Below are 26680 nucleotides of genomic sequence, written 5' to 3' on the forward strand. Positions count from 1 at the left end.
GCAGTTAAGACAGGCATTTAAAAACATTCAAAATAATAAAATGAGTTAAAAACAGATAAAAAGCATAATAGCTTCTACATGCCTGGGTAGATTTGCCTAAACAAAATGTTTTTAGCAGGTGCCAAAAAGAGTACAATGAAGGTGCTTGCCTAATGTAAATAGGCAGGGAGTTCCAAAGTGTAGGTACTGCCACAATAAAGGATCGATTTCTTACAAGAAGAGAACAAGTACTATGTGGAACCCATAACATGGAAAAAACAACTTGAACTTGGCCTGGTAGCAAATCGGCAACCAGTGCAGATGTCAGAGCAGAGGTATTATGTGCTGTTAAGGTCTCACTCATGTCAGAAATCGTGCCACAACATTCTGCACTAACTGTAGCCCCCTGGGTCAGGTTGTGCTGCATGGGGATTTCTGTGACCTTGGCTGACTGGCTGCCAGGATATTTTTAGTTTTGGTTAGAAACCCTGACTGGTTGTGGGATGCTGAGCTTTCTGACTTACAAATAGGAATCTTGCTGTTGTTGGTATGGTATTGCATTTAGTAAATCATCATTGTCTTTTGCTTTTATTTTTCTATTTGCATTTCATTTACCTCTGACCTCACTCCCTTACATTCATAGAAGCAACAACAGTGGTTCCATGCACTCAGTTCCATCCTCTTAAACCCACTGATGATGCACCTTGTTGGTTGCATAACAGCTTTTTTCTTGCCCAATAGTGGTAAAAGAGAATTCACATATTGGGAAGTGTGGCTTCAACTGCTGTTGTTCCCAATCTACTGCCTGTGAAGGTAGACCAAACCATGTGTGATTTCTCTCTGTTAATTATTACTCACTGGAATTGGGTTGGCTGTCAAAGTGAGTTTATAGCAGCCCACATGGTAGGCAGGAAAGGGTAGAGAATCATTTTAACTCTTACTCATTTCTTAAACCTGTGTATGCAGTGAAGGGTCAAGTCTGTAAAGAAGTTTGGAGCAGCCACATTAAAAGGCAGGGGCCTTACCAACATTCCTTACCAATAGCATAATTGTATCTACTCAGAAGTAATTCCTGTTGAGTTCTATGATGCTTAGTCCCTTAGTAAATGTGTTTAGAATTGCAGTCTTCAGGGGCATCCATCTTTACCCCTGAGTGCTCCTATCTAACATCTCCGCAACATTAGGCTCCTTTCTTCCTATAGTGGTCTTCTGGTGACTGGTCTGGCCTAAGGGCACTTAAACCCTTCTTGCAGAAGCAAGTAGGCTAAATTAAATGTTTCCTACCCAGGCTTCCTAAGTAGGTGAGAAGGAATGATCCTGTCACTTCAGCTGGACATGGAAACACTCTCTTTGAATTAAGATTTCTATCTTAATTTCTAACCAAATATTTCTTTTTGTTTGAATTGTTCGCTCTAATAAACTGTGGTTGATGCTAAATGTATCATGCTTAATGACATCACTAGGGCCCTTTCCTGAAATATCAGGCTCTGAGATCCTTCTGAACTCGCAACCCTAGTTTAAATGGATTTTCTTTTTGGTGTGTGGTATGGTCACTATCTATACATTACCTGGAGCAAATAAATTAATAAAGAGTGAACTGAGAGCCTATTTTGCAGGCTGCACCAGAATTTAGGCCTGGAGGACACAGAGAGTATGTGCCTGAACTACAGTAGGTATTGCTCTGTTGTCCATTCGGAGTTAGGAGACCACATGCCTAGCTTTATACCAACAATTCAGACTCTTCACACCTCTGCCAGTTGTTAGGTCTGATACTGAACCTATCCCTGTTCTCTTCTGTGCCTAAAGGTGGCTTCAAGACATACAGTCCTGCTTTAGAAAGGATAGGCCTCTATTTTGATGGGTGGTAAGAGGATAGTCCTGTGTTTGAAGGCTTCCTCCATTTGAAGGCTGTCCAGTCCAAGTATGCTTTAAAGATAAGGAACCATAAAAGGGGACAGCAGGAGCCTTGAAGTGGCCCATCAACAGTTAGGAGCACCTGATCAGCTGTCACCTGGTGTCTTCCCCACTTTGGTGAGATATATATTAAGTTTGTATCTAAATTATAGCAACTATTTCTGTGTGTGTCTATACATATAACTTTGACATCAGCACTTGCATCCCAGCAAGCCCCAATGAGCAACAGGTGGCCCCCAGTGTGTGTGTGTGTGTGTGGGGGGGTCTGGGAGCCACTATTTTAATTTTCCAAAATGCCCCCTGACTTAGCATTGCTACAATGTTTTGTGGGAAATTAAAATAGCAGCTCCCTAACCTCCACTGAAGCCTGCCCTGTACCCCTTGAAATGCTGCTACTGTCACACTGCCTAGTAAGTCCATAAGGGACCATGAACGTAGGAAGGGGAAACTACCAGTTAGCACTCAAGCTGGTCTTGGAAATCATGTACAAATTATGCTGCTTGAAAATGGAAATGGACTGCCTTCAAGTTGATCCCAACCTATGGCGACCCTATGAATAGGGTTTTCATGGTAAGCGGTATTCAGAGGTGGTTTACCATTGCCTTCTTCTGAGGCTGAGAGGCAGTGACTGGCCCAAGGTCACCCAGTGAGCTTCATGGCTATGTGGGGATTTGAGCCCTGGTCTCCCAGGTTCTAGTCCAACACTCTAACCACTACACCACACTGGCTCTCTATGCTGCTTAAAGGTGACCAAATAAGGAAACAGGAAACACTCCTTCCTCCACCCTGTTAATATTATAATACTGGTGTGACACTCATTGGACTGTTCAGAGGAGTTGGTGGTGCAGTGAACTATAATGACTTGCACTGTTTTTGCTGAAACAGTACATAGCCGTCTGCTAATGATGGTGAAGATCCCTTTAACTAAGAATGGGAACGAGATGGATCTCTTTAGATGACTGCTTTACTAGCTGAAAAGTATCATTCTTTGAAGTAAAAGTATAGTAATGACTAGCACTGCATTGTTAAAACAACCCAAAATAATTCTCCCACAGAATTAATCAGCTATGACTTCTGATAACAGCAAAAAGGACAAAAAAAGCTATTGATTGTCTAGACTAGGAAATAGTTGGCTGATTTTAATAAGCAGAGAAGGCTCTTCCTGCACACTGTTAAATCTGTCTAAAAATGTTTGCATCTTTCTGCGGGGACCTTTCTTTTTTCATAAATCTTGGGCATCCACAATGCCTAGTGAGTGCAAGTATAAAAAAAATGTGATGACTCAGCAGGAAAATAAATTACTCTGTGAAATAGTGAGATCGTTATGTCAAAGATTTTGTAAACGGGTCGCCTCCCCCACATTGCTATGTAATACTTGAGAGTTTCTCCATGAATTGGAACTCTTTACCAAATTTGTCTATATCTTTCAGAGTTTGAACAGGATGCATCTCTCACTATAAAATCATTTTTCACTTCCGTTTGGTTATGCATCACATTCAGTTTGGCACTATAGTTCAGAATTCATTGTTAACACTTTTGCAATGTATATTGCAGATGATGATGATTTTGCAGGCCGTTGACTTTGCATGCCAACTTCTGAGACTGATTCACTGAACTGGTATGATACCTTAGAATGTACACTAATATTGTTAAGTTATAGAGAAATTCATCATCATCATTCATCATTTTATTTGTATGCCGCCTTTCCACAAAGAAATGTGCTCAAAGTGGCTTACAATGAGGTGAACAGAAGTACATCTCAAAAACAACAGTTGCAAAAACGATTTCCTAATAACAAAAAATAATAAAACAATAATGTAACAGTAAATATAACAGCAAACAAAAACAAATTTTCAATATCATGTACACAGCAACATGATATCTCTTGGCAGGCAACATTACACTTTCTGGCAATAGCAAAAATAAGATGAGAATTTTGACAGTTTCACTTGGCTCCTAGTCACCCACTAGAAATCCCATGATGTTGCTCAGAGTCCCAGTCTGGTAGCAACTTCTCATAAGGCTTTCAAAGGCAGGGGGCAGTGGAGAAGCTGGAAACATCCCTTCCATGGTCTGCTTTGAACCCCTGAAAGCACTCTGGAAATGATAGGGCAGCGCTACTGCTGCATCTTAAGAAGCTAGAGAAGCCGCCTTTACCTGACACCATGAATGTTAGCCTGGTAAGGGTTGTTAACCAGCTGCAGTGTGGAATAGGCACTTGACAGGGGAAACATGCAGTGATGTAGTGGCTGCTGGGGCAAAGTGTAGTTGGTGGGATCAAACTCACCAGGCATTACATCTGCAGGCACAGACATGCTCAATTGCAGCAGGATTTCATCCAGCATTTTCACAGCCTCCACGCTGGCAGCCTGAGTCTTCTTGGTTAGGTACTTTGCCTTGTTAATGGTGTCTCTGCTCTGAGTATTCTGGCTGAGCAAATTGCCCGCCAGAATGACTCTGGAGATGAGGGCTGCACTGCACTGCTCTCCCTCAGCACCCAGCTGCCCAGTCACCATGTCCACCAGGAGCTGCATGCCCAGAAGACTCTCTCTGCTCTTGCCACAGAGGCCAAGGCCGGACACCAGCAAGACAAACCTGTCTGTGCTAGGCCCCATCATGGACAGCTGGGTGGGCATATCTGCAAAGCAGTGGTCCTCAACAAGGAACTTGCCATCATCCCTCTCTGAGCCGTAGACAGCAAGTATGGTCCCCGTCACCAGCTTGTTGATTTGTATGGCTCCCTCCAGTTTGATTCACTGCAGCTTGTCTTCCAAGATCAGCTCATAAGCTTGGTGGATGTATGTGGCGTGGGGAGGCTGTGGTGGCAGATTGTGCTCTTTGCTGATTTCTCACAGGATAGAGGGCTGAAGCTGCATAGACTTGAAGAGTGTCCCCACCACACAGCATTTCTTTGCTATCTGCAGGTCACACAGCTTATTCACTGTAATGTTGTTCCCCCATTTGCGCCTGGCTCTCTCCACCAATAAAGGTCTCATTTGAATGAGGCATGTGGCATAGATGTGGGCATACTGCTGATTGAAAGTCTGCTCCCCAAGTCTGAAGTTCTGGCAGAAGTTGTTATAGGTGGAGATGGGTACCCGGTCAAAGGTAGAGGCCACAGCAGATGGAGAGGTCAGGAGGCTCTGCGCAGATTGGACAGCCTCCTCTGAGAACATGGTATGCAGAAGGGCTACAGACCTTGCAGCCTAAATAGCAGACTTATATTGTGTCTGGATTTTCCTCCACTGAGGGGCACCAATGCATAGAGACAACCTCACCCACGCAGGGCAAAATCATCTCCCATCTCCACTGGGAAGAGAAACGCCAGAAGACTAGCCTAGCAGGGAGGGGGAAAATGCACCAAAAAAATGAAATGAAATGAAAAGTGGCAGTCCACTGATGGAATGTGAGAAGTCAGTTGCACAGCTTGCACTGGGTGTTTCCAGCTGGGGAGCTCTCAATGCTTTAAAATAATTGCTTTTCTGCTATAAGCTACAAGAGAAATTACAACAAACTTTCTACACTGGGTGTGGGGAACCTTTGGCCCTCCAGATGTTGCTGAACTACAACTTGCATCGGCCCCAGCAAGATGACCAGTGGCCAGGGATGATTGCATGTAGCTCAGCAACATCTGGAGGCCACCAGTGCTTTTTTGGTGATGGTACTCACTTGTACAGAGTACCATCACTTTTTCTTTGCTGCTGCTGGCAGCCATTTTGTGCTGGTACCCATGGCACCTTTATCAAGATATGAGTATCAGCTCCTCATTTGTTTTTCACCAAAAAAGCATTGGCCACACCTGTTCTACACAATCTTGAGATTTTGTGAGTGTATGTCTTGTTATTCTCAAGAGTGAGTGGTCAGTATTTGTTCCCTTCCCTTTCCCCCTTCCCTCAGTGTCACTGAAAGTAATCATTTCTGGATCTTGCCACTTCCTTCCCCCTTCTCCTGATGATAGTGGCAGTATTACTTATTTATTTATTTAGTCCTCATCACACTTAATTTTCTATGGACGGGGATTTTTTTTTTTTTTTATGGAGGAGCACATAGTGCATGAGCTGCTGGGCTCCCACTGCCTGCTTCCTCGAAAGGCGTAGACAGCAACACTCTCTGCAGCCTCAGTTAGGTGCCCCTGAAATGTTGGTAGCCCAGGTGGTTGCCTAGATTGTTTCTATTGTTAGGCTTCCCCTGCTTGCTGGTGAGGCACAGCTGAAAAGATCACTCTGTGCACTCTCAAATTATTCCATTCTACATGGATTTCCTGCAGTCTTTGATCATAAAAAGACGGGAGCCTGTGGTTTTTCTTTGTTCATCAGTGTCTTTCCTTTCGGTGTACAAGTGACTGAGTCACTGCTGAGTAATCCCAAGGGTTGCGCTGTCTAACAATAGAAAGAATCAGACACAACAAAGCCATGGCCCCCTCCTTTTTTAAGGGCACTGCATGCATATTTAGAAGCGCCCTAGCCTCAAAAGGCACTGTGCTTACATTGTCAGTTGTATGTGCCACATGGCAAAAGGAACCTGACCTTGAATTGATGACACACACTACTCTTTATTATGCATGTTGATGCCTGTGGCACAACTTGGTGGCAAGTCATTAGAGGCAGGCGGGGAGGGGGGCTGTGAAAGGGGGCAGGTCCTGCTGCAGGACAATGTTGCCATTGCTATGTCAAGCACAGGGGTGCAGTTGTCCAGGGTCTCAGGGGGTCTTAGACACCTTACTTTTTTGGGAGCAGGGTCTCAGCAGGGTCTCTATGTCTCCAGCATCCTATGAGCCAATCAGCATGAAAGGGGAGTATGTTAGCTGCTAAGAAGAGTCTTCTAACATGCTTCCTTGTCCTTTTGTGCTGACTGGAGCCAACTGAGAGTGAAAGGAGATGAGTCAGCCGCTGAGAAAACTCTTCTCAGTAGCTAACACTCCATTTTCATGTTCCTAGGGACTATGTTGTTGTGGAAGAAGGCATTAACAAGGGTCTCATTCTCAACTCAGCAGCAAAAAAAAAAGTGTGTGTGACTGTGACTATCACAAAGGGACCCTGCGCTTCTGACATTGCCACCACAGTACTGGTCAAGTGTATGACTACAGGCCAATTGAAGTGAGCTATTAAGCTGGAGTCATTGCAGCAGAAGAGTATGCAGTCTGTTAATTAAGGAACTGGCAATGAAGGAACACTACTTGGTTTATTCCAACCACTGTTAGAGGAGACAAAAGCACACCTCCTCAGTCAGGGATGGCCAGCTTCTAACATTCTTAGGGGAAACCTTCTTTTCCTGGAAGTGGTCCAGTGCTGGAAGTGTATTTGGCTGTTCAAACTGATCTCCTCAGGCTCCACAGTAGAGATGGCACTCTAGCTATTCCAGCTAAGGATCCCATGTACTCAGGGCTAGAATTACATATAGGTTTGTATATATTTACATCTCACATACATGCTATATACATACAAGTTAGGCCATATTCACCTAACTAGTCCTGTCAGCACAAGGATTCCTGCTAGTGCCATCTACTCCCCCCCCACATGTGCCCTGCAACCCTTCCCAAATCTGCTCTGGAGAGTTGGGGGAACCCTTAGGGCAGATTTAGGGGATGCACGGGAGAGCAGGGGGAAGTCCTGTTGTGCTAGTGGCAATCCTTGCACTGGTGAGACCCTGCCTTATTGCTACATTAGATACAACCCATGGGGTAGAAGATTTTTATTTCCTGTAGGCATAAAACTTTTCTTATGAGCAAAACTGTGGGCAGACTTTCTCCCTTACCTTAATTAAAATTTGACAGAGCAAGCAGGGGCCAGATACAGTAGTGGCCAGTGTGGTGGGAAAGAGCCATGGAGACACCCTCCTCCTGATACTGGCATCAGTACAGCCTGCCTGGATGGGAATGGGGCAGGGCAGAGTGGCAGTGAGGTTGGGGGGCTGTGTGGACAGTGGACACGTCAGCAGGAGTGCCAGATTAACTCCCCTGCTGCATCTGTGCAGCCCTGACCTCACTGCTGTCCTGTCCCAGAGCTGTCCAGGTAATCTGCAGTGACATTAGGGTCAGGAGGGCACACTGGCTGGCCAGATAAAACTGATTTGGGGCCAAATCTGGTCTGAGTGCTGCCAGTTTGCTATTCCCGTCTTAGACCATAATTTGTTTCATAGTCTTGAATGTTGTCTTAAAAAGCGAGGTATCTCCAAATTGATTTAGAAGTAGTTTCCAAGTATATATGTTGAATGTATTCAGGGCATTTGTCTTGGGAAGTTTTGTGCTGCTGGGAACTCACTCATTCTGGGAAAGGTGTCAATTATCAATCAAGTATGCTAAACGTGTAGTTTGACCTTGCATGGTTATTCTGTTTTACTCTAATATTAACAGCCACTTTTTGTGTTTGTGTGTGTGTGTGGGAGAGAATTACCCCTCCCCGCACAAAACTGCTATTTGTGCCAGGAAAAAAGGTGCCAGTGGTATTGATAGGCCAAGCGACACATTTCGTGTAATAAGTTTGGGTCACAAATAGCTAGTTAAACAAGTTTAACTTTTTCATTAATGACTTGGTAACGGCACTATCATCGCCCACCTTCTCCCCCCCCTCCATAGGGACCAAAAAGATTTCAACCCTTCTTTACGCCGACGATGCGGCTCTTTGCTCCCTAACCAAAATTGGCCTTAAAAGAATACTCTTAAAACTAGAGGAATATTGCCAATCCCAGAACCTAGCGATAAATCAATCTAAATCTAAAATCATGATATGCGGCAAATTTATGAACACCAAAAACAACTGGTCTTTAAACGGGGTCCCCATCGAACAAGTCTCCGACTTTAAATATCTCGGAATTCACCTGTCTAATAGGCTCTCTTGGGCTCCACAGCTAAAAGCAGCGACTTTAGCGGGTACCCAGATTTTGGGCCTAGCTAAAAGGTTTTTTTTCACCCATGGTGGCCAACTTATTCTCCCCATGCTCAAAATTCTCAAAACTAAAATACTCCCGAAGATCCTATATGGATCAGAGCTGTGGGGAACATCTGCTAGAACCACCTTAGAGCCAATTCAAAATCAATTCATGAAACAGGTGCTAGGCCTTCCATCGGGGACTCTGACTCCCCACCTCAGAGCGGAGCTAGGCCTCCCCTCAATCGCAGCACGTATCAATCTAGCCCACATTCACTACTGGCTTAGAATCCTCAAAATGGATGACTCTGCCTTGGTCAAACAGTGCTGGTATGAACAATTGTGATCTGGTGGTTGGGCATCAGATTGCAGCACAATACTCTCTAAATATGAACTTTCCCAAGATAAACTGCTCGAATTAAACAAAGTTGCCCTCCGCAAATGTTTTTTTGACTGTGATGCTCACCAGGACCGGGCATCCATAATGTCAGCTCCCTTTTTGCCCTGGTATCCCCATTTCAAACTCAACCACTCTCTGACAAACTACGTGAGCACGCTCGATAGAGCTAATATTAGAAGGGCTTTTACTGCCCTCCGTTTTCAGGCCATCCCAACAGCTTACTTAGAAGGCCGTTATAGTGGCATACCTGTGGCTCAACGCCTTTGTATATACGGCTGCAAGGCCATAGAGGATTTAGCTCACTATTTACTTTATTGCCCACTCTATGAAAATCCTAGATGGAAGTTCTTATCGCCTTTTTTAGAGGTTTTAGTACCCTGTCCAGATAAGGAATTGGTCAGTATGCTTTTATGCGATAATTTTAACCCAGTGACTATTGCAGTAGCCAATTTTGCTCTGGCCGCTCAAAAACTAAGAGAATCTTTCATCATAAATTCTCCAAGCTCAATATAGCCACTTATTATTTTACAAACTGTAATAAATTTTTAACGGAAAGCATGTATGTATTTCTACCTGTATCTGTATTTGTGCATAAGGCCTATGGTTCAAAGTCACAATAAAATTAACTACTAGTTAAACAAGTACACTGTGGTAAGGTTACCCTTTCATAAGTGATTGCATGTACTCACCTTAATTCCTACCCTGAAATGAGTGGGACTTCCTTATGAACAAACATTGGCAGGATGTGACTGTATGGATGCAACCCCAGTCCTAGAGAAATCAGTTGCAACCCCCCACCCCCATGTCATTGCAGCAGGATAATAGTCAATATGATGAGATATCCATGTGGAGACCAAGTTAACATACAAGAGACAAATTACAGGGAAAGGCTCTCCTCTTCATGTCCTGCTTGTGAATGCGACATGCTGAGTCAGCTGACTGGCTGCTGTTGGCACTTGGTGTGATCTAACAAGGCAATTCCCTCTAAGAGCTCCTCTTTGCTTTATGTATATAAGCAAACAAAAGTGGCCCTAAAGTTCCACCCATCATCCATCCACCCATCCACCCAGGCCTGGCCTTTTGTCAATATTTAGTCTCTTTTCTCATGCTCCAACACTGTTCACATCCGGCAAATAATCCTCCAATAAACAGTTCATGTTTCATGTCCTGCACCAGAGAAACACACATCCTGTCACATTATGTGACAGAATGGAAAACAGATCTGCTGCTAATACTTATATTTTGACATAAGCTGGAATGGCCTCAGAGCACTCCTTTAAATGGTTGAGAGCAAACTGAGACTGGTGGGACATTGCCCTATTTGCCCTAATGATCCAGCCTCCACAGTCTCTAACCCAACTACATAAATGGCACACTGTGGTGCCAATTCCGAGGGAAACACCCACACAGTTGTCCCTTGGCAACACAATTCGGTTGTTTAAATGTTATCTCAGCTGCAGAGGAGATGATAACAGAAAAGATACTTCCATGAGTCTACGCTAGGGATGGGTGAATCTTTCTATTTCTCTCAGTTCCTAATTTTTCCACTCTAAAGTTCAACCCGCCCAATTTTCATATCAGTTTGCATTTTTTTCAATAATTTTTATTCAGATTTTCATAAAACATACAAGACGAAATCATAAAACATTCAAAGACAAAAAACAAAATCAAAAATAGTTAAACAAAAAAAAAAGAAAAGAAAAAAAAAACAAAAAAAAAAAATAAAGAGTAAAATATTGACTTCCCATTTGTCAAAGATCAAATCAGTTATAAGTCTATAATATATAACAATCCTGTCTCTTAAGTCATATTATAAAATCACTTTCCTCCAGTAGTTATCTTACTTAATCATCAAATCTCATAAACATTACTTTATTCTTTCCACAAAAAGTCAAAGAGAGGTTTCAATTCTTTAAGAAATATATCTATCAATTTTTTTTTTCCAGATAAGCATATCGATTAATCCATCTCATTACTAATTATGATAATCTTATTGTCATAACCATAGTCAAAATAAACATTTCAATTAATCCATCACATCAGAATCTGTTAGGTTCAGTAATTTCAGTAGCCATTGTTCTATTATCCCTATTAGTTCCATTTTCCATCTTCCATCTTCAGTAGTCTTGTTAAGTCCAGTAATTTCAGTATCCAATCTTCCATTATCAGTATTCCATAATAATCTTGCTGTCAAAGCCATAGTCATATAGTAAGAGTCTGATGGGAATTACCTCTATCCCAAATATTTTCTTGCCATCCATTCTGAATAGGTTGCTGAAATACTGCTGTAAAATCATATCTCTGTTCTTTTTTTCAAAATACACTGGGTCATCTCTTGAAAGTTTTTCCATTGTCACATGGCTGCAGTTAATTCCATAGATTTTCTCTATATTGGGCTCCATCACATCATTCCAGTCCAGAAGATTATCCATGCCATTGATAACTTTATCTCTAGAATCTTCATTAATTTCTTCAGAGATAACATTGAGTTCCAAACAATAGATTTTATTTCTAAAGTCCATAGACTCCAAATCTTGTTCCTGTTCCACGTTTGTTCCAATCTCCGGGATCTCCTCTCTCACAGGGACCCCTGTTCCAGTCTCCAGGGTCTCCTCTCTCACAGGGACCCCTGTTCCAGTCTCCAGGGTCTCCTCTCTCACAAGGACCCCTATGTCTTTAATCTCCTGTGTCTCCAAACAATAGATTTTGTTTCTAAAGTCCATAGACTCCAAATCTTTTTCCTGTTCCACGTTTGTTCCAATCTCCGGGGTCTCCTCTCTCACAGGGACCCCTTCCAGGGTCACCTCTCTCACAGGGACCCCTATATCTTTAATCTCCTGCTTCATTTTACTCAATTCAATTTTCAGCTCCTTACAACCCTGTCGCAGGTTTTGTTTCGTTATCTCAATCTCATCCATTATTTTCTGAAACATAGTTATTTCCAGATTCTCAGCCACTTTCTTAATTGCCATTTTAAAAGAAAAATATAGGAAAACCACTTCTTATTTCAGCAACAATTGGGTTAATACTCCAAACTTGGTGACATCACAGTATAAACAGAGCAGACAGCCTTATCTCTCCATGCTTAAGTAAACAAAATGCAGTTCCCAGGATCGAAACAATTAATGGCGGTCATCAGGAAACAGATTCGTCAAAATAAAATAGACCAAAAAGAGAGTAGTCTCAGACAATATAATATTCTTCAAAATAAAAATCTGGAATAGAAATCCCTCTTCTGTGTATATCTTTAGAATGCAAATCCAGGACAGCTTTTTGCAACAAAAACAGAGATAAGCTATTAATTAGTGAGTAGCAGAGAGAAGTTATGGCTCCCCAGTGAGATGTCAAAAACCGATCAATCTGGCAAATCTCTTTTAAACAGCAACAATTTAAGTCAAGTAAAAGAAAAATATAGAAAGAAGGGTGCTTGCCTGTTAGTGCGTTCTCTCTTAGAAGATAAGATGAACGTTCGCTTTATCAGATAGAGCTTGTTGTTGAAAATCCGTCCCACCTTCGTCGGCTGGACCTCGTCCCATAAATTAATGAGATCTGGTCGTCCCAACAAAAATAGGCTTTGAGGTTAATCTCTTCGTTTCTCCCTACCCGGGAGAAGTTTAATCAGTCAAAAAAAAAAAAAATCTGACTGATATATCTGAATAAGCTTCTTTTGAGGCAGGAGCCCGTCTCAAAAGCAGGCACAGGCTAAGTCACCCTTCCCGGAAGTCCATATCAGTTTGCATTTTTGTAGGGTTTTTTTGTTTTTAAAAGTCCTCACAAATATTTGTATGCCTTTTTATACTCATTTCTCCTAATATGCACATTTCTGTACACAATTTTGCCCAATACGTTTTTGCAAGCAATTTCCCTTACTTTAATGAATTTTTGTACACTATTTATTCATATATGCGTTTTTGTGCGCCATTTCCCCTAATGCACACATTTTTGTACTCCTTTGTGGATTGGAGAACTGCCTCACAAATTTCAAATTACAAAGGATAGTTGCATTTTGGTTCACCTATTGGGCAACAAAGCACGAATACAGCAGGTGAACAGAAGCGAATGTCTCCCCCATCTTTAGGCTAAGCTAGGCTAATCTTTTGACCCCATGAAAAACTACACAGGGTCTCAGTGGGAAAGATATGTGTAGTGTACCAGCTCATACATACACTGAGTTTCATTGTACTGCAGGTCTTACTTGTTAGAGTGTGACTTTTTTTTGTTTTTGTTTTAATTAAAAAAATGAATACGAACAGTGTCCTTACTAATAATGATGCATAGGGAATTTTATGACTTTATTTGTTTGTAATTTGTATTAATTTATAAACACACAGACACACACATGCATGCACAGATATAAAATGTGATAAAGAGACCAATCTGCTCAAGCAATCAGAATACTCCCCTCCCAATGCCTTGTTGTGATGTGTGTCTGCATAATTTTATGCAGGCCATTACAGGATATTAATGAAAATATGACTGTAGCTGTAAACAGCAGGAGTGCCCTGCTTGGAGATATTGATTTTCTTATTTGGGGTGTACTTAAGTGAGGATAGCAATATAGACAGACCTCTTAATCTGAGGGGGCGGGGGAGAAACAATAGATAGACAAAAGATATGTTATTTATATCATACATGTGTCTAAAGAGTTTCTGCTATAGCTATTTGAAAGGAAATATTCAGTGCTGAATTTGTCTTTGTGAATTTACTGGAAACGAAGAAGCAAGATAAATTATGATTAGATGAACTGTTTTAGCAGACTATTGTAGTGAGGGGTAAATGAGTATTTATCCAGTGCGATCGGGTTACATTATCCCATGCTATCAACATGCTTAGGTGTGCCTATCTCTGCATTAGATGTGATCCTATGTATTCTTACTTGGAAGTAACTCTCAGGAATTGTTTATTTACTCAGAGGATTGAGCTGCAGGTAAACCATTTTACTGTGATGAGGCCATGTTTGTTCCTCCACATCCAAGGGAACACTCTGCACATGTCTAGGAGTTCTCCACACAAGCATTTAGCAGTGAAGTCCAATCTTCTATATATTAATATAGACACAGTAGCATCCCCACCCCTAGCGTTCCACAAAAAAAGTGGGGGGAGGGAGAAGAGGGAGAAATGAGAGAATCCAATGCAGAAAAGAATGAGATGGATGGAGTCTCTATGAAATGGCAGAGCAATATCACAGACAACACAACTCCAAGGGGTGTTCACATGTTACATTCAACGAATGTATATTCTGTGTACTTCTGTGCACAATAGTTGTGCTGTACAAATCAGAAAGTGCTGTTTCCCACAAAGACTTGCACATGCACAGAGACAGCTTGTGCCTGTGTTCCATGCAACATGTGAACAAACCAAGTCAGGCAGTAAGTAAAACAAGGAAGGAGGCAGATCATGGTCTCACAACAGGAGCATGTGCTGCCACAGTCTGATGGCTACAAACAGAAGAAGGAGCCCCAGGCCCATATTCAGCCTAAACGTTCAGGGGGGTGGTCACCAAAAATGGAATGGGCAGAAAATTATTAAAAAGTAATACATTTAACTAATTATTTTTGTAAAAAAAACACTAGGGGGACCAGAAATTTTTAAAGGGGTGTTTGGGCCCCCTAGCCCCCCAATTACAGGCCTGAGGAGCCCATCATTAATAACACATATTAATGTAGTATATAGTTAGCCCTGAGAGCTTTCTTGATGATCAGCTGTAGCAACCAGAGACCAGAATGGGATGATATATCTGGGAAAGCCTAAAAAGGTAAAGGTGTCTGTCATGTCCAGGTTGAGGCTCAGGAACCAGACCAGTTGATGAAAGCAAATCAGTTTTTATTAAAGTAATATCCAGACAAAGACTACGCCGTCTCATGAACTTTAACTACTAAACATAACCTGCGACAGAGAAGAGAGTTGACAGAACAAGGAACCACTACTCCCCCTGTCCCTTAAGAAGGGGGCAAACGAGCGCGAATTCTCTCACTCCACCTCAAAGTGCCCTCTTCCACACCCCGCCTCTCCCCCTTCTTTTGCCGCCTCTTTTGCCGTCTCCTTGTATGTGGTGAAGGGGGTGCCACTGCCCCCTCCCCTTCTGAGAAATCTGACTCAGGTATGGGGGAAAGCGGGGGGGGCAATGCTTAAACCATCTGGCTGTTTCTCCTTGCTTTTTCCTGGATCAGGAGGGGGTTGGATTCCTCCTTGCCCTCCCTCCTTCTCCAACTCCTCCAAGCTCGGAGGGGGAGGAGGCGTGGGAAGCTCACGGTAAGAATCTGTGTCTGTTGGACATTCAAGTTCCTCGCTCCCAGACAGTTCTATCTCTGAGATTCCCTCCCCCTCTTCTGCTTCTCCTTCACACGACTCTGTCCAAATGACCCCCTCCCTCTCCTCATCGTCTGAAACTTCAGGGCCCCAATCCTGCATCCTGACAGTGTCCCCGCACTTATAGTGTGAGTCGTTTCTGACTCTTAGGGTGACGTCTTGCGACGTTTACTAGACAGACCGTATATTTGGGGTGGGATTGCCAGTTCTGTCCCCAGCCTTTCTTTACCCCCCAGCATATGCCGGGTACTCATTTTACCGACCACGGATGGATGGAAGGCTGAGTGGACCTCGACCCCTTTTACTGGAGATTCGACTTCCTCCTTCTGTTGGAATCGAACTCCAGCTGTGAGCAGAGCTTTGGCTGCGTTACCGCCGCTTATCACTCTGCGCCATGGAGGATCTATTGCCTATTCCTCTTCTTTTTCTTACATGCAAAACTTCTAAGGAAAAGGCTGTCAGACTTTGTTCAACTGTAGGGTCAAGCATTCTCCAGAGAGCCTAGTCTGGATGCTGTAAAGTGCAGAAAGTGTAAAGTGCTGTAAAGTGGAGCAGTGCAGCCTGTTCTGTTGGTGGAAGAACTTGTTATTGATGCTAACAAACAGGGAACTGGGCAGTGACTTTTCCATTTGATTTCACATAATGGCTTGCATGCCTGATGTTCTGTGTTGAGGGATCTGGCTCAAGGAATTATCAGGCAGAATGTCAGGTGCAAGATCTTTTGATTTCTGCCCCCTCCTTCCTGCAAGGGAGACTTGTGCGCAGAAGCAGTTTTCTGTGAGCGCAACTGATCCCCAATGAACACCTGTATTTGTATCACAGTGCTTACCTGACCTGATTATGTGTCTTCTTTATGCAATGAGAATGCACCCCTCCTTACAGGGCACCTAGTGGCTGATCATTTTTGACTGTAATTGGTGTGAAATCAAGGGCCCCATCTGCACTTTAATTTAAATCAATACCATGCCACTTTAAACAGTTATGGCTTTGTCCAGAGAATCCTGGGAAGCGTATTTTGTTAAGGGTGCTCAGAGTTGCTAGAAGACCCTTATCCCACCCCGAACTACAATTTCCAGAGTCCCGTGGGAAGAGGAATTGATTGATAAATCACTCTGAGAATTGTAGCTCTGTGAAAATAGGGGTCTCCTAGCAATTCTCAGCACCCTTCACAACCTACTTTTCCTGGGATTCTTTGAGGGACACTATGACCATTTAAAGTGGAATGATACTACTTTCAATATATATCGCTGATGAGGGCCAAGGTCCCCATCTTTGGTAATAAAGCAGTAACTATTGGAAACATATTGGATAACAAATATCCTTTTACATACAGATTATTATTTTTAATTGCTAGCTGTAACTTGGTATGCATTATAAATACATGCATCCAAATTTAGTTATACTGCCCATGACAGAGTCAAACTAGATGCTACAGTATATGCTGCACATCCATGCTAATCTGGTGTGGGGTAAGGGAGAATCTATCCCTTTCCTCTTGCACCATTTTCTTGACAAAACCCACCTTCATCCCAGTTGCTATTTACCTTGGGAGGGAAGATGCTATGGGTGCAAACAGCAACTTCCCTTTCAGGGCAAATAGATTTGCAGGAATTTTCAATGAACTTCCCATATTATGGTCCTGATCTGCATCTTTTGGCCTCTTTGTCTCTTCTCCTCATTTCTGAAGCAATCTTCTAAAGAATGACAACCAAAAGAGAGGTCCCTGCCCTACAAGCCTTACATTCTTCGGGCTAAGCTACATGTTGTGTGGGAGATTAGTGACAGAATCTTCCAATGTATTTTTTCCCTTCTATAAGCAGACACAAGTTGGGGATGGATTTGCATCCATAGCAGCTTCCTACCCAGGGCAAGCTCCCCCCCCCATCTGCTATTATCCATGGAAGGGCAAACATACAGACACAACAGGTATCCCTGTGGCCTGTAGCAGCAGTAATAAATGCACAGATTTATTGATCTATTGCATTTGTTTATTTATTTACTTGCTTACTTACTTGCTTTCTTGGCTTTCAAAATTATATACCATCTTTCTGCCAAAGCATCCAAGGCAGTTTAATAGTTTAAAAAAAAATTTTTTTAGCAGATATAACAGTAAAAAGAGAACAGCGCATCATCAGCTGACATTAACCATAAAAATATTCCATCAGTCTGGACTTAAATGAATAAATATAGGCAGTCCATATGTCCAAAAAGGTATTCAAATGAGACTGACGATTACGATATCTATTCAAATGTAGAAAGGGCCGTGAGATCTTCAAACCACTGACCAGTAGATGATGAATGTTTATCCTTCCAGCCTTGCAATATAAGTCTCTTTCTGACCATAAAGGCTCATAGGGTCCACCACTGGGCAAGGTCCTGGAACGAGTGCTTGCAGGCCAGCTCCAGGCGCTGTTGGATGAGATCGATTATCTGGATCCATTTCAGTCGGGTTTCAGGCCTGGTTTTGGCATGGAAACAGCCTTGGTCACCCTGTATGATGACCTTTGTCAGGAGAGAGACAGGGGGAGTGTGACTCTCTTGATTCTCCTTGATCGCTCAGCGGCTTTCGATACCATCGACCATGGTATCCTTCTGGGGAGACTAGCTGAGTTGGGAGTGGGAGGTACTGCATTGCGGTGGTTCCACTCCTACTTGGCAGGTCGCCTCCAGAAAGTGGTGCTTGGAGAACATTACTCAGCACCCTGGACTCTCCAGTATGGGGTTCCGCAGGGGTCAGTTGTGTCCCCCATGCTGTTCAACATCTACATGAAACCGTTGGGTGCGGTCATCTGGAGCTTTGGAGTGCGTTGCCATCAGTATGCTGATGACGCGCAGCTCTATTTCTCCTTTTCATCTTCTTCAGGTGAGGCTGTCAATGTGCTGAACTGGTGCCTGGCTGCGACAATGGACTGGATGAGGGCTAATAAACTGAGGCTCAATCCAGACAAGACTGAGATGCTGCTAGTGGGTGGTCCTTCTGACTGGATGGTGGATGTCCAACCTGTTCTGGATGGGGTTGCACTCCCCCTGAAGGAGCAGGTTCGTAGCTTGTGGGTTCTCCTAGAACCATCTCTGTCACTTGAGACTCAGGTAGCCTCGGTGGCACGGAGTGCCTTCTACCAACTTCGGTTGGTGGCCCAACCATGTCCCTATCTGGACAGGGATAACCTGGCTTCAGTTGTCCATGCTCTAGTAACCTCCAAATTAGATTACTGCAATGCACTCTACGTGGGGCTGCCTTTGAAGACGGTTCAGCAACTGCAGCTTATGCAAAATGCAGCGGCCAGATTGGTAACAGGGACCAGATGGTCCGAACATATAAAACCGATTCTGGTCCGCTTGCATTGGCTGCCTGTATGTTTCCGAGCTCAATTCAAGATGCTGGTTTTGACCTATAAGGCCTTACATGGCTTGAGACCACAATACCTGATGGAACGCCTCTCCCGATACAAACCCAACCATAAACTACGTTCAAGATCAAAGGCCCTCCTCCGGGTGCCTACTCCAAGGGAAGCTGGGAGGGTGGCAACAAGGGAGAGGGCCTTCTCAGTGGTGGCCCCCAAATTATGGAATGATCTCTGTGATGAGGTGCGCCTGGCACCAGCACCCTTATCTTTTCAGCTCCAGGTCAAGACTTTCCTCTTCCCCCAGGCATTTTAGCATGTGTTTTAAATTGTTTTTATAACGTTTTAAATTTTAAAATTGTGTTTTAAATTGTTTTGAAAATATGTGTTTTAAATTGTATATTTGTTTTAATGTTTTTGATTGCTCTAAACCGCCCAGAGAGCTTCGGCTATGGGGCGGTATACAAGTGCAATAAATAAATAAATACATAAATTCATCATACCAACAAATGGTACAAAATATTCTCAGGCTGACTTTACGAGCTGATGGCACAAGCTCTTTGGCCTATGCTTCCTGACATCTGCCTTTCTCAGGGCATGCATGTCTCAAGTAACTCCTGGGAAAGTGAGGCTGGGGTTGTCCCACCAGTTCTCTCAGGCCACTGATCCTTTCAGGAGCTGGTGGGTATGTGTTTCCCCGGCAGTAGCAACCCATGTGGTGGGGCGGAGCAGTGGTGCCTCCTGCCTGACCTCGTTGACACTGTAGCTTCCCTTGACAGAGCTGGGGGAGGGTGGTGGTAAGGTCGGGGCTTTGTGGGTACACAGGTGGGAGCACTGGAATCACACCTCCAGTGTACCTGCACAGTCGTGACCTCACCACCATTCTGCCTCACCCCATCCTGGTAAGCTGCATTGTCAGAAGAACCGTGCTGCATCTCTGCCCCACTACACAGGTCGCTACTGCTCCTTGCTGGCCTGGGCTTCCTTGCTTTTGCCTTCCCTCACAGCACACAGGTGTTTGCATTGGGAATTGGCACGTGGGGAAAGGGTTAAGTCCTTCCCTGCACCACAGCTCTGATGGAAATCATCCCCTCCCATGGCTGCTTTTCAGAAAAAAATATATCATGAGATCCAGTCATGTGTGGTTTGGCCCTAAATATAAACACTGAGGAGGAGAAGGAGGCAACAAAGGGCAGGGGGATGGGATGGATGGGAACAAATTTAATTTCCCTGCTTTAAAGCAAACCTCTGCTTTAATAGCCAGCCTTGTTTTTTTTTACATATTTCATCCTATTTAACTGAAATGCTGTCACTTCTGAAAGTGTATATATTTATGGGTTCCAAGAACAGAGAATCCTCATTTAAAACAGAAATTAAATATGATGCTGAAACATAGCAGGCTTCCCACTCTCTCCAGAGGCAAAGGCTCATGCAGTTCAGCCAAAATGGCTGTATTAGCTTCACTAAAAGAAATTTCCATTTATATGAGCCCTAATGGAGGCACGGTAATGGGGGATGTTATTTACAAGCTTGTTCAGATAAGAGCGCTGCTGAAATGAAATTGTCATAGCAGATCTCTAGAAAATAATTTGTTATCAACGGACATTCCCTAAAAATAATGAAATGGACATACCAAGGTTCATTCTGTTGCATTTAGTATGAATATCTGTAGAATAAAATGTGGTGCTTTAAAATATAAGCAGAGAGCTATAGCTAGAAATCTAAAATTTGTCATATGGCTGTTATGCCCAGAAGATAGGAGGCCATTTGCATATTGCAAAAAAAGAAAACAAGAAAAAGAAGGAACACATTATCCAAAAAGAGGAGGAAAGAGGCTGCAGATATGTGTAAAATGTGCAGATGCTAATTTATATGCATCAGTGCAAATGAAGAAATAACTACTATAATTTGAATTGAGTTACATCTCACCATAGTGGGGTACCTATTGCCACTTATGGTAGATGTGCCCACTAGTCGAAGAGTTTGGGACTAAGATATAAAAGGAAATTATAGATATGTTCAAGGAACCATTACAAATTACACCACAACTTTTCTTATTGTCTTTTTATGAAAACACAAATGGAGATATTAAAGCCAGGAAACTAAGGGCAATGGAACAGGCTGAAACGATAGCTAGAGCACAAGTGGAGAAAAATGTGTTGTGAGGCTGACTGGGTACAAGTAAAACATCATAACCATGCCTACTGTTTTTTTTCCCATTAATTTTATTCAAATTTTCAAACACAAAACAAAACAAAACAAAACAAAACAAAAAAGAAACAGATTAAACAATAAAATAAAATGTTGACTTCCGATTTGTCGCAGATCAGTTATAGGTCTATGATATATAACAAACCTGTCTCTTAATATATTACAAAATCACTTTCCTCCAGTAGTTATCTTAATTAATCATCAAATCTCATTAACATCACTTTATTCTTTCTGCAAAAAGTCAAAGAGAGGTTTTCACTCCTTGAGAAATATATCCATCGATTTTTCTCCAAATAAACATGTCAATTAATCCATCTCATCAAGTCTGCTAGGTCCAGTAATTTCAATAGCCATTTTTCCATTATCAGTGTTAATTCCATCTTCCAACTTCCATCCTTGCACCCATAATAATCTTGCTGTCATAGTCATAGTCATATAGTAAGAGTCTGATGGGAATTTCCTTCATCACAAATATTTCCTTGCCGTCAATTCTGAATGTGTTGCTGAAATATTGTTGTAAAGTCATATCTCTGTTCCTCTTTTTTTACGAAATGCACTAGCACATCTCTTGAGAGTTTTTCCATTGTCACATATCTGGAATTAATTTTATAAATTTTCTCTTTTTCAAGTTCCATCAAATCATTCCAGTCCAGAAATTCCATCGAAGCATTGATAACTTTATCTCTGATATCTTCATCAATTTCTCCAGGGACAACGCCGAATTCCAAACAGTAATCTTTATCTCCAGGATCCACAAACTCCAAATATTTTTCCAGTTCCACACTTGATATATCTGTTCCAATCTCCAGGAATTAATTTTTGCCATAAAGTCCAAATCTTTTTCCAATTCCACATTTGATATATCTGATCCAATCTCCAGAATTTGCTCCTTCCCTTTAATTTCTTTTTCATCTTCTATTGCTTGTCCATCTGCTTCTTTTCTCATATAATCCTTTATTTCTTTCAACTCCTGTTTCACTTTACCAGTTGCCATCTCTTGTCTACTCTGTCCCAGTTCTTGTTTTGTTATCTTAATCTCATCCATTATCTTCTGAAACATATCCAGAGGGGAAAACCCTTCCAGGGATACATCCAGGGTCTCTGCCACTTCTTTGATTGTCATTCTTAAAGCCGAAGAAAAAACCCTTCAAATTTCCAATATAACCACAATTCCCAAGCAAAGAGTAATTTGCTTCTTTTTCCAGCAATAAGGGGGTTAATATTCCAGGCCTGTTGACATCATCTGGCCAGCACAGTTCTTATCTCCCGCACGTCCAAGAATGCAAAACAAATTTGGTTCACAACGCCGAACAATTAGTAACATACACAAACAGCAGATTCGTCTAAAGAAAGTAGTCCAAGAAAAAGTAGTCCCAGACATATATCAATCAATTAATCATCTAGATCAGATTTTCTCTTCGGGTAAGTTGCCCCTCATCCGTTTTAATCTTTATAGTTTCCAAATTCAGGCCAGCTTTTTGCCATAAAAAATAAGATAAGCTTTTTAAATTTTCTTTCCTCCTCCTTAATTCCTTGTATAAAAGAGAGAAGTGTAACTCACCCAGGTATCTTGATTTCTGATTCTTAAACAAATCTCTTTTACTGTAGTAATTTAAGCCAAATGATAAGATTAGACAGAAGAAAGCTCGCCCGTTGTGGATCGTTTAAAAGAAAAAGCGTCTCGCTTTTTTCAGCCCAGCTTGCTGGAAGTCCTAACTCCGTCCTCGGCTGCTAGGTATGCCTTCCTTTCCCAGGGAATTCCTGATCGATTCCAGTCACCGACAGCCTAACGAAGTTTCTGTGGATAATCTTCGGTTCACCTTTGCCTGGAAGAACATCTATACCAGTCAAAGTTCCCTTTTGACTGATTTTAAACTGAAAAAAGCTTCCTCTGAGACAGAGCTCATCTCAGAGGCAGCCACAGGCGGAGCAATCCTTCCGGGAAGTCCCATAACCATGCCTACTGTGTGGTGGTGAGGGCAGCGAAGAAGACCCACTTCTCTGCCTCCATCACATCCTCAAGTATCTGTCCAATGGAGCTTTTTCTGGGAGGTTTGTCAGGGGTCTGTTGACATCAACTCCAGGAAATGGAGTTTTAGACCCTTCAGAGGCCCACTGTGAATTGTTTGCAAGGCACTTTGAGGGTAAAGTTGCTTGCCTCCGTAGCAATCTTGATTCCCCATCCACATCTACTATAGTCCCCAGTAGGGATGGGGAAGAATATCCGCTAAATCTGACCTGGCATTGGATTCCAGATGAATTTGATAGTTCGCCATCCTTTTGGACCGGCATCTATTTCTTGCTGCGGGCCATGGCTATAATCAGCACAGATTTTGCGACCATGGCTGCAAGAATTTATTCTTTTGAACTTTCGAACTCCCCCCCCCATTTTACGTTGAGTTGAGTTATGTTGAGTTAAACCACATGGAACACGTGGAACACTGTGATCATTCACGTTAAGCTACCTAAAAATTATGCAATGTTTTTCCCGCTGCCAAAAAACCAAGGGGAACGCTGTGATTATTCATATAAGCTACCTAAAAATTATGCAATTTCCTCCCCACTGCCAATATATTTCTGTTTCACCCACAGCATGCCCATTTCATGTGACACAAATTTGCTTTTTGCATCTCCAGCAGTGACCTTACAGGAGAAAGCCTGGTCAGATTGTCTTGGATAGGCAAGCCATCAGTCGCTGGTTTGCAGGGAGGTGTGAGGATTATAAAACTGTCTGGAAGCACCATATGCTAGCCCATAGGGATGGTCAAATTGATCAGTTTCAGTTTCTCTATGTTTCTCATTTCTCTAGTCTTAAATTCAGTTTGCCACATTTCTGCAACAGCTTGTGATTTTTTAAAAAATGCCCAAGATCACAGGCAGGTGCAGGTTTTGAAAAGGCTTGTACTACCTAGGATCTTTTTAAATAGGCATATCAGGACCTGAAATGGAGACCTAATGTCCACAAGCCGGGTGCTTAATCACTACATTCGGCCTGACAGACTGTCAATATTTGTTCCAAATTATAGCAAATTGTAATAATAGTAATAGTAGTAGTGGTAGTAGTAGTAGTAGTAATACTGAATTTAAATAAGAAAATAACTGAAATAAAGTAATCAGACAATTTAAGTTAGATTTAGCATCCCATGCTGGGGGGAAAAACTTATTCAAAGGGTTTGGCTCCAGGGATCGCAGCTTGCATGACAGTGTCAGCTACATCCTGCACAATTTTTCTGAGTGAATTCATTACTAATTATGTTTTGACAACATATTATCTATGACAACATTAGAGCACATACCCCTTGAGGTCAACTTACCAAACAGCATTATTCCATGTAAGTAACAATACTTCTAAGTTTTGGAACTGCTAAGCCTTCTTCTTTGCTGAGCTGCCATAGGTAGGGGAAAAGACAGAGAAAGAGAAGACAAGTTATATTGTGGCAACTTAGAAAAGTGTAAGCGTTATGTCTGGCCAGGAAGTTATTTATTTTATTTATTATTACATTTATATTCCTCCTTTCCTCCAAGGGTCTGGGAAACTGGGTTGCCATCAAACACCTAAAATATGATACAAGGAGGTAGGGATAGCGGGAGGAGACTGATTCTGTTCACATTTAAAAGTACATTTACCTAATCTGCACTTTCCAAAACAATATGCAAACACAGCCAACCTTTGAAATTTGTACATCTCCGGATTTTGCCATGCAGTTCTCCATCCAAGCAATATGTACAAAAATGCATATATTAGTATATCTGACCAGGCTTTCTCCTGTAAGGTCACTGCTGGAGATGCAAAAAGCATTATATAAATGGCAAAAAATGCATATATTAGTAAAAATAACATACAAAATATGTTATATTAAGAAAAATTGCTTTACAAAAAGGGTATAGTAGGCAAACGTGCGTAGAAATATGTGCATATTAAGAGAAATTAGCACTAAAATGCTGGTTAGTTTTTATGAGGATTTCTTCTTTCAAAAAATCACAAATGGAGCTTAAGATTTTAAAACTGAGAAATGGAGAGAAACCAGAATTGGCAGGTTCATCTATCCCTCGGGAAAGGGCACGATTTGGAACTCTTAACTGGCATACAGGGAAAAGGGCTTAACCCTTCTACTATCTGCCACTTAGGCTGTGGGCACATTAGTAGCTTCAAAAGCAGCCAAATTGGTTGTTCTGGCTGTGTTTTGCAGTGACACTGCCCTCTGTTGGTCACACCTCCTTTCCCCATTGCTACCTTCAGACCTTTCAGGACCGCCCACAGCAATGAGTTGGGCCAATCACTGTCTCTGCCTGAGCCTGCAGCAAAGTGTTCCATTGGCCACACCTGGAAGACAAAGGGCTTGAGCCATCAATCAGTTGTGAATCTTCCTGAAGCTGAATTTTTAAAAATGCACTCTTTCACAACCTTGTTTTATATCTGTAAATTACAGCATATCAAGAAATGTTATAAATTGTTATCATGGTAGGCTAGAAAAGACAACCTTAATAGCACACAAGCCACCTTTAAGACAAACCCTTTAAGGCAGGTGAGGGCCTCCGGTAGATACCATTATATCAGGAGGTCCATTCTGCACTACATAGGAAGTGGACCTTTAGTGTGGCAGCACCTACCCTTTGGAATTCCCTTCCCTTAAATTTTAGACAGGTGCCATCTCTGTTATCTTTTTGGCGCCTACTGAATACCTTGCTCTTTCAACAAGCTTTTTAAGTAGAGACCTTATCCCACTCTGCGTCTGTGTTGGAATTGCTTTTTAAGATGTTTTTAAACCTTTTTTAAAAAAATGTTTTTAAACCTTTTTTTAAAAGATGTTTTTAAACCTTTTTAAAAAATGTTTTTTTCAAAGTTTTGTTTTAATATATTTTAAAGTCTGATGTTTTAAAGTGTTTTTAGTGCTTTTGTTTGCTGCCCTGAGCTCCTACTGGGAGGAAGGGTGGGATATAAATCAAATAATAAATAAATAAATAAACCCATCCAAAAACTGCCATCCTTAATTTTAAATTTTGAATGATACATTCCTGCTTTTCAGCTAATGAAATACTGTTTATTGCTCATTTGCAGATTTGCTAGTAAATGAGCAGAGTCTTGTAGCTGCATAGATGGAACCTGTTTTCCATTTCCTATCAGATTATTTATAATCTACTGACCGCTGTGAATGTTTTCAGTGATTACATGTCTGCAGAACACTTCAATTATGCCATTAGAGGAAGGAGGCAAAATTGGTTTATATTTGAGGGATAGAAAATTCACACACACACAAACATGGGCATATTTATAATACAAAAAGGTTGTAAGACTTAGAGTTTACACAAAGCAGCACCAAAGGGTTGACCTGCTTCTCCTTTTGTTCATATTTCTCAAGCAATCCAAGAAGTGCTAATTATTACAGCCACTGCAGCAACATTGTCAATGCAAAAGATAATATTTCACTGCTCCTTCAGATTTGCAAATGTCTTGCCCATTTCTAATAAAGGGATGCTCGTTTCAAAGGCAATTTCAGAAAAAAATAGCAGTGTAAATAGTTTGGTTTGCTCAGGCCATGCCTATGTCTATGGACGCTTCTGGACTGTCACTATCACCTTTTCGGGTGAGATCCAATCACGTAAGTAAGTGAAGACTGGAATTAATAGATTATTGCCCAAGTATTTAAACCTGAAAT

General features: G+C 42.0%; 1 pseudogene; it reads right to left on the reverse strand.

Annotated features, from left to right (window-relative positions):
- Nucleotides 1–4046: 4046 nt before the first annotated feature.
- On the reverse strand, nucleotides 4047–5069 carry LOC133377140 (DNA polymerase delta subunit 2-like; annotated as a pseudogene).
- Nucleotides 5070–26680: the final 21611 nt, after the last annotated feature.

Source organism: Rhineura floridana, chromosome 1, assembly GCF_030035675.1.
Source record: "Rhineura floridana isolate rRhiFlo1 chromosome 1, rRhiFlo1.hap2, whole genome shotgun sequence".
Lineage (NCBI taxonomy): Eukaryota > Metazoa > Chordata > Lepidosauria > Squamata > Rhineuridae > Rhineura > Rhineura floridana.